Here is a 7,832-nt window from a genome sequence, read left to right as displayed (position 1 = left end):
ACCTGAGGTGCCCAATGGAACACAAGACTGACAAATGTACATTGGCACAAGCAATATATGTGCGCATTTATAAATCTTTAGAAGAGTACTTGTGCAGGGAATGCTCAGCCTGCAGCACAGAGCGCAAGCAGCGTCAGTGCCAGGGCATGCATGGTGCAGGCAGAATTCTGAGACAGCATAGACTCCGAGGAGGTGCAGCGTGCTGTGTAACATAAAATAGACTGCTTATCCACCTTTCGTATCCTGCCACATTCCATGCTCAGGACAATTTCTCAGCCCGGGGCATGCTCCGGGACATGGGAAGATGAAAGTGGGCATTCCGGGTGTGACAGGCCATGTGGCATGTCGGGCTTGCAGAGTCCACACAGGCTGGGTGTCACCAGTGACAGCAATCAGAGCCTTGAATACACACCTTATATCCCCCACAAAGCTGCCCCCCCCCCCCAGGTAATGTTCTATGACGGTTTAGTTGTTTTCGACTGAACACGGACCTGGACGGAGAATGACTTCCGGGGTGCTGTGTTTTTTTGGAATCATTAAAGTGCGGAGCGCAGGAGTTGAGTGTTGCCCGCGACTCCGGTGGACCTCTGTATTTAACGAGTGTGTTTAATTACTGTGTGCGACACAAAATAGTTGCTGCCAATTATAACACTGGCGACGAGGGTGGTCTTTAGCACACCTGTAGACACGAGCTGAACGCGTGCTGTGGCATATATACGGGGAGAAGGCCAGACCACCCACAAGGACAAGTGCTGCTGATATTTGGGCTACGGATAGCGTGACTGTGAGACAGATGCCCACACAAGTGTCCAGATAAGATGCAGGACGCCCAGATTCGGGACCACGTGCTGCGCATGAATACCTGCTAGGAAGAGGCAGATGGGCGTGTCAAGACCCACACCAGGGGGATACACCAAACTCAGGAGGGAGAAGTAAGGAAAACGTCACACTCCAGCACATCATAAAGTGACACTGCACCAACCAAGACGTCAACAGCTTGTGACATACCACGACACAACAAACTGTGAGAGGTAAGCCTGGGACAACGAACACGCATAGCGCATGCGTTATGGCCGATGAACCGGCGCCCGCCATCCATCAACTGCCACAACACACAATGACAGGCGCACTACCGCCGTTCAGTGAGCTTGCGGATCCCGCCACAGCATCACCTAGATGGAAGGTGTGGGTTGGACTCCTGGAGAACTACTTTGTGGCCACCTGTGAGAAGGATGGAGAAGTCAAGTTTTTTGCTCCTACACTTTGTGGGTGACAAAATATACAAACTCTTCAGACACCTACCAAACACAGGTGCCCATGACAATTACGAGGCAGCGGTGAGGGCCTTGAATGCACATTTCGATCCACAACTGAATCCAAACTTCGAAAGATTCAAACTACGGCAAGCGAGACAGAGAGAAGGAGACTCCATCGACCAGTTTAATGCTTGCCTCCGGGAACTGGCAAGTACGTGCACCGACGATGATCAACAGAAAGAGGTACGGGCACAAATAATACAGGGATGCATGAACAAGACACTAAGAGGGCTAATACTGAGACAACCAAACATCACTCTAAATGAGATATTAATCATGGCACGGTCCCATGATCTCTCGGCGGCGAGAGCAGCGGAGATGGACATGGCAATATCACACATGCCAGAGAGGACCCCGGTGGTCAAAACAGAACGTGCCGACGCAATCCAATCGTCCCAAACAAGGAGGAAAACTAGGCAATATGCCCCCACCAAGTCAGGGGGACGATGTGAATACTGTGGGAGAGATAAACACAACCCAAGAGACTGTCCGGTGCAAGGGAGGACATGCTCCAACTACGGAAAATTGAATCACTTTGCAGCTGTCTGCAAAGGAGGAGTGAGAGGAAGAGGATCAAGAGGGAGGCGTCCACCTATCAGAGCAGTCAAACAACTATCACTAGATGACCATATGACACGGGGAGCAAATTACCCATCATCGCACCATGCATTAGAGGACTCATCCCCAGGAGAATAGGAAGAGGAAGAAGTATTTCTAATATCATTTACTAATGATTTAAAGAGGCACTGGCGACCTCAGGCCATGTGATTGATTGAAGTAGCAGGATCCCCGGTCAAAGCCCTCATATACACATGAGCCTCAGTCAATGTAATGGGAGTGCAACAATATCGCCGCTTCCAACCCCGTCCACCCTTGGCACCATCGAGCACCAAAATATTTACCTACTGAAGTCGCAAGCCTCTACTGCTAAAAGGACGCATGGCAGTAACAGTGCAGGCGGAGGGAAGGACGATAGCCACTACATTCCATGTGGTCGACAGAGAGGTGGACACTGCTTGGCAGTCAAGCGGCAGAGGAGATGGGCCTGGTAACGTTTGCAAGATGTATACGGTCGTGCCAAATCGACGACATGCTAAGAGAATTCCCAGAGCTATTTGCAGGCCTTGGCTGCCTTAAAGCTGCCCTGATCAAGCTACACATTGACAAGGCTGTGAAACCGGTTGCATTGCGACACTGGCGAATACCATTCCATTTAAGACTCCTCGTAGAACAAGAACTGGCCAACCTTGAAGAACAGGGAGTCATTGAAAAGGTATCCGGACCCACTGCCTGGGTATCGCCCATGGTGATTGCGGAGAAGCCGAAGCAACCAGGAAAAATTTGCCTTTGCATCGACATGAGGTTGCCCAACCAAATCATTAAGCGTGAAAGGCATATTACACCAACTATAGACGATGTAATAGCTAATATAAACAGATCTAGGTGGTTTTCCAAATTAGACCTAAACGCTGGATATCCCCAACTTCAATTGGCGGAGGAAAGCAGGTACATCACCACGTTTTCGACACACCTTGGGCTGAGGAGGTACAAGCGGCTGAGTTCCGGCGTATCATCGGCGGCGGAGGTATTCCAAGATGCCATTCGACAAACCTTGTCAGGTTTACAAGGCGTAATGAACGTAAGCGACGATATACTGATATACTCCGCAACAACCGAAGACCACCATCGGCAGGTGAGAGACACCCTCAAAAGGTTATCGGAACATGGTCTTACTCTCCATCGAGACAAGTGCGTTTTCTTCAAGACAGAAATAGAATTTTTCAGTTATGTTTTCAACCAGGAAGGCATCCAAGTAGATCCCCGGAAATCCAGCGCCATCAGAAAAGCCCCCACCCCAAAAACTGTGACTGAAGTGAGGAGTTTCTTGGGAATGGTAACATATTGTGGCAGATTCATCCCAAGACTGGCCACGCTGTCAGAGGCACTCACGAAAGCGGACGCACCGTGGGCATGGGGGAGCTGAGAAGAAGCGTTCCAAGAACTCAAAAAGGCTCTCCTGTGTGACACTACAATGGCATATTTTGACACGGTGAAGAAGACCGAACTGACTGTTGATGCGAGCCCAGTGGGCCTCGGGCAGTGCTGGCCCAAGAAAGCGAACCAGGTCGGTGGGCTCCTTAAGCGTACGCCAGTAAAGCCTTGACGCCAACTGAGCAACGTTACTCCCAGACCGAGAGGGAAGCCTTGGCAATCAAGTGGGCATTTCCACCTATACCTCCAAGGAAGACCTTTCCGAGTGGTCACAGACCATCAACCACTTGTCCCCTGTTCAAGGGAAGTGCACCACATCCTCCTCCATGGATCGAAAGATGGGCCATCCAGCTGCAACACTATGGCATGGAGGTGGTGTACCAACCAGGGGCCAAGAACCCCGCGGTCTTCCTGTCTCTGCACCCTCCAGACCAGGCTCAAGTCCCCAATCAAGACGAAGCAGACACTGAGGCGCAAGTGCATGCGCTCGCCCAGAGGAGTTGTCTCAAAACCCTCGGCACGAAGGAGATCTCAGAAGTGATTCTTGAAGATGCGGTGCTGCTGCGCGTGAAGCAGGCGCTGGAAGGCGGGTCATGGCACCAGTTCCTCCGGAACACGGATCAGTGGACCCCAGCTGAGCCTGAGCGTCTAACAAAATTATGGCGAGTCCGGAATGAGTTAAGCTCAACAGCAGATGGTCTTCTTCAAGGTCACCGACTCGTAATACCCAGCGAACTACAACATTGTGTGATCCTATTAGCCCATGGGGGACATCAAGGAATGACAAAGATGAAGGCGCGTATGCGAGAGAAGGTCTGGTTCCCTGGACTCGAAGAGGGAGTGGACCAATGCGTGCGGCAATGACCAGCATGTCAGTTAACCGCTAGCCCGGAAGCACCAGCCCCAATCCTGACAGAAGAAGCCTGTACAAAACCCTGGGCCCAGACCAGTCTGGACTTCAGAAGTTTTCCGGACGGCAGGACCACTCTGGTGCTCATAGATAGGTATTCCAAGTACCCCATCGTTGAGGTCATCACGTCCACTGCCTTCACACAGGTGGGCCCAGCTCTTGAAAGTATTTTCGCCATGTTCGGTCTCCCGGAGGAAATTAAGACGGACAATGGGTCACCCTTCCACAGGAATGAATTTCAGGACATGATGAGGCGTTTGGGCATCAGGCACAGAAGAATCACGCCGCTATGGCCTCAAGCCAACGGAGAGGTTGAGCGGTTCATGTGCACGCTTAACAAGGCCCTTAGAAATGCCGTATTAGAAACCGCTGACCTGGAACTCAGCCTTCATCAGTTCTTACGAGAATACAGAGGGACCCCTTACTGTACAACCGGCCAGACTCCTTGGTCGCTGATGCTTGCCGGGCCAAGGCGAAATACCACCCCCTATCACCCGAAGCAGACACAAGCCAAGAGGAAAGAAGTCAATGATAAAGTGAGCAGAGGAAGGCGAGCCAGGACAAGAGACATTCGAATCGGCGATCAGGTGATTTTCAAAGATCGGAAGCCTGGATGGAAATTCTGCACACCCTATGAACCTAGAGTATGGACAGTGACGAGTGTGTCCAGGACCATGGTGACAGCAGAGAAAGGGAGTGATCCGGTGACACGGAACATCTCGAAGTTCAAGAAAGCGACGTTTTGGGAGATTTCCGGTGATCAGGAAGAGGAGGATCAATTCCCTGACTATTCAGCCACCGAGAGCCCTGAACAAGATCGTGAGAGTGAACTGCCACTGGCGGCTGGACTAAGTGGTTTGAGACAACCAGTGAGTGCCGCCCCAGCGACCCAGAGAGGGGAGGCCAGATCCCAAACGGGGAGGTACAATTTGAGACCCAATCTGCCACCCAGGCAGAAGCTAAAAGACTTTGTGTGCATAACAACTTTTTGATCCAACTTGAGGAGGGATGTAATGTTCCGTGACAGTCTAGTTGTTTTCGACCGGCCACAGAACACGGACCCGGAAAGAGAAAGGACTTCCGGGGTGCGGTGTTTTTTTTTATTCATTAAAGTGGAGAGCTCGGGAGTTGAGGAATGTTGCCCGCGACTCCAGTGGACCTCTGCATTTAACGAGTGTAAGTGTTTAATTACTGTGTGCGACACAAAATAGTTGCTGCCAATTATACCCCCCCCCCCCTCCCGCACAGGTCAGACCTCTTGGAAACCCCAAACCCCTCTCAGTACTCTCTGCTCTTACACAAGAAAAGGAAAAAGCATTGGCAAAGCCAATAGGTCTCACCTATGCAAAACTATTGGCTTTGTTAGTTTCATATATTAAAAAAAACGACAAAGTTAATAGAATTCACATAGGTGAAACCTATTGGCTTTGCCAATGCTTGTTTTAATAGTGGGGAAGGGATTGAGTCAGCAGTTACAATTGTGAGAGGGTTAGAAGTTTCTGGCAGAACCAATTTTCCTTTTTCTTCCACCTAAGTGGCCCATTCAGGAGGTTTCATGACAGCCAGGCGCAGAGCTTCACAATCGGTCATTTGATTAATGATGTTGCTGTAGAGATCTTTTTGTTACCTGCAGGTTACAAGTTACTATCTTGGTAAACGAGCTCAATGAGTAGTAGCCTTTTACACAACGTGAATTGGGAAAGTCTAGCAAAACTTTCAGGTCGGGTTTGGCAGCCTGTGAAGGAAGTGGGAAGCTGTGCTCCCAGGAGGGGCCAAGGGGGGCAGCTCGCCTTACTAAGTAGGAGCTCCTGTTGCTTTTAGCCAGAACACGGGAGTGCCAAAAAGGAGTTGATCGGCCAATTGCTTCCCCACCTAATGCAGGCGAATGCGCTGCACACGGGAAACGAGCGCTGGAGGAAGAATCAATTGGACCTTCCCAGACTCCCCCTGCTCGGGGTTCAGTTCTCGGCTTCCTAGAAAAGCAGCAGAAAAAGCCCAATAAATCTGTACTCCTTATCGTTTGAATGAAAGAATAGCAGACTGAGTCAAATGGTTGGCAGTACAGGCTTATATAATTTAAATCTATAGTTACAATTCTACCTCTGTTTTAATCAAAAAGCAGAAAGAGCAGACGTTTATCCACCTCCAGTAGTGGAAAAAAGGCTAAATATATTTCTTTAACTTCTCCACGCCAACCACAAACAGCTTTATACAAGCAAGCAAAAGCTAGGCGATAACTTCCGGAACGATGTGTCCCAGGGCAATGTCCTGACAAAGCGCTTCCGGTGCAGGTAGGTTGCATTTCCGGGGGCGAGGGCTCTTTCTAACCAATCACAGAGTTTTATGCCGACTGCACGCGTACCGCCCTGTGTCAATCAGTGTAACTCAGCTGTACGGTTGCCTATCCTGTGCTTCACGTGTTGAATAACCCATAATCGAAAGCAAGGTAATTTAAGATTTCTCTTTTGGAGCACAAGGATGTGCAGTGTTGACCATATGTCTGAGGATATAAATGATCCTGGAGCCTATTTTTTATTTATTTTGGGGCTGGGTGAAGGGGGCGGTATTCGTGTATTTTAGAAGGGGTTGTCTGTGGGTTATTTACGTGTATGCGTGCCTTTGGGTTCTAACTCCTGTGGGGTGGATATTCCCCCTCGGATCTTGATCAGAGATGCACATGCATGCAGAGGCTGCAACACACGTGCTGTACTGCACTTTGAATCTAAACGATGTAGCTGGTGTTGCAAATTGAGCTCGAGGTTTTCCATTAAACTTACCTCATGGGATGCCCTGGGCAACAATGCTGGATGAATGTTTGCATTTTTTTGGTCAATTACTTTTCTCTTTTGTATCATTTTTAAATGTTTGTCGTTGACATTAGTGGCTGGTATCACGGGTAAGTTCCATAGATATTGGGCTCGTCCCTGGAAATGACATCAACGGGTTCGGAGTGGTGATTTCTGCTAATTCAGACACTAACCGCCCATTAGCGGTTGCTCAGTTTTTACCTGCCATGTACTTTTTCTCTGTTATTCTGATCCCCCCCCAAATACTCTTCTCTTTCTACCAAAGGTTACCGAGAAAGTCGAGATGATAATGGGAGCGAAGAAGAAATCTAAGTGCAAGGAAAAGAAGAAGTTGTCTTCAGAAGCAGGGCACCCTCAAGAGAAAGACTGCAGTAAGGCAGAGAGTGACTCTAAAAAGAAAGAGAAAAGAATGAAGCGGGAAAAAACATCCCAGTTTTCTGTGGATTCAAGCAGTGTAGAAGCTAGGGAGAATCAGAATCTTGGGCAGCAGCACCCAGAAGAGAACCCCTCAAAAGACCAGAAAGGAACAAATGAGAAGTATCCGCCTCGGCTGGACCCCAAGACCGTGGGCTATTTTCGAAGGGTCGACGACACTCTTCAGCAGAAGTTTGACTCTCAAGAGGAGAAAAGTAGGTGCAGATGAGTGTTTTATTCTTATAGCGTTTAGTACGCACGAAGAGGTACCGAAATGCTTTGCGGAAAGAGAGTCACTCTACTTTTGAGTGATTTACTTCAAAATGAGTTTTGCAGTTTGTCATGCTGTTCACATGCAGTGGCATGCGTTTGTAATGCTATTCTCATGCAAAC

General features: G+C 49.2%; 1 long non-coding RNA gene across 1 annotated transcript; it reads left to right on the top strand.

The window, feature by feature from the left end:
- Positions 1 to 6,527: 6,527 nt before the first annotated feature.
- LOC138273945 (uncharacterized) lies at positions 6,528 to 7,588 on the top strand. Its single transcript, XR_011200310.1, has 2 exons — positions 6,528 to 6,664; positions 7,291 to 7,588. It is a non-coding gene; the product is annotated as an uncharacterized lncRNA (long non-coding RNA).
- The last annotated feature ends 244 nt before the right edge of the window (positions 7,589 to 7,832 follow it).

This window comes from Pleurodeles waltl, unplaced genomic scaffold (assembly GCF_031143425.1).
Source record: "Pleurodeles waltl isolate 20211129_DDA unplaced genomic scaffold, aPleWal1.hap1.20221129 scaffold_127, whole genome shotgun sequence".
Taxonomy (NCBI): domain Eukaryota; kingdom Metazoa; phylum Chordata; class Amphibia; order Caudata; family Salamandridae; genus Pleurodeles; species Pleurodeles waltl.
Note: the sequence above shows the minus strand (reverse complement) of the source record. Positions and strands in the feature narration are given on the sequence as shown.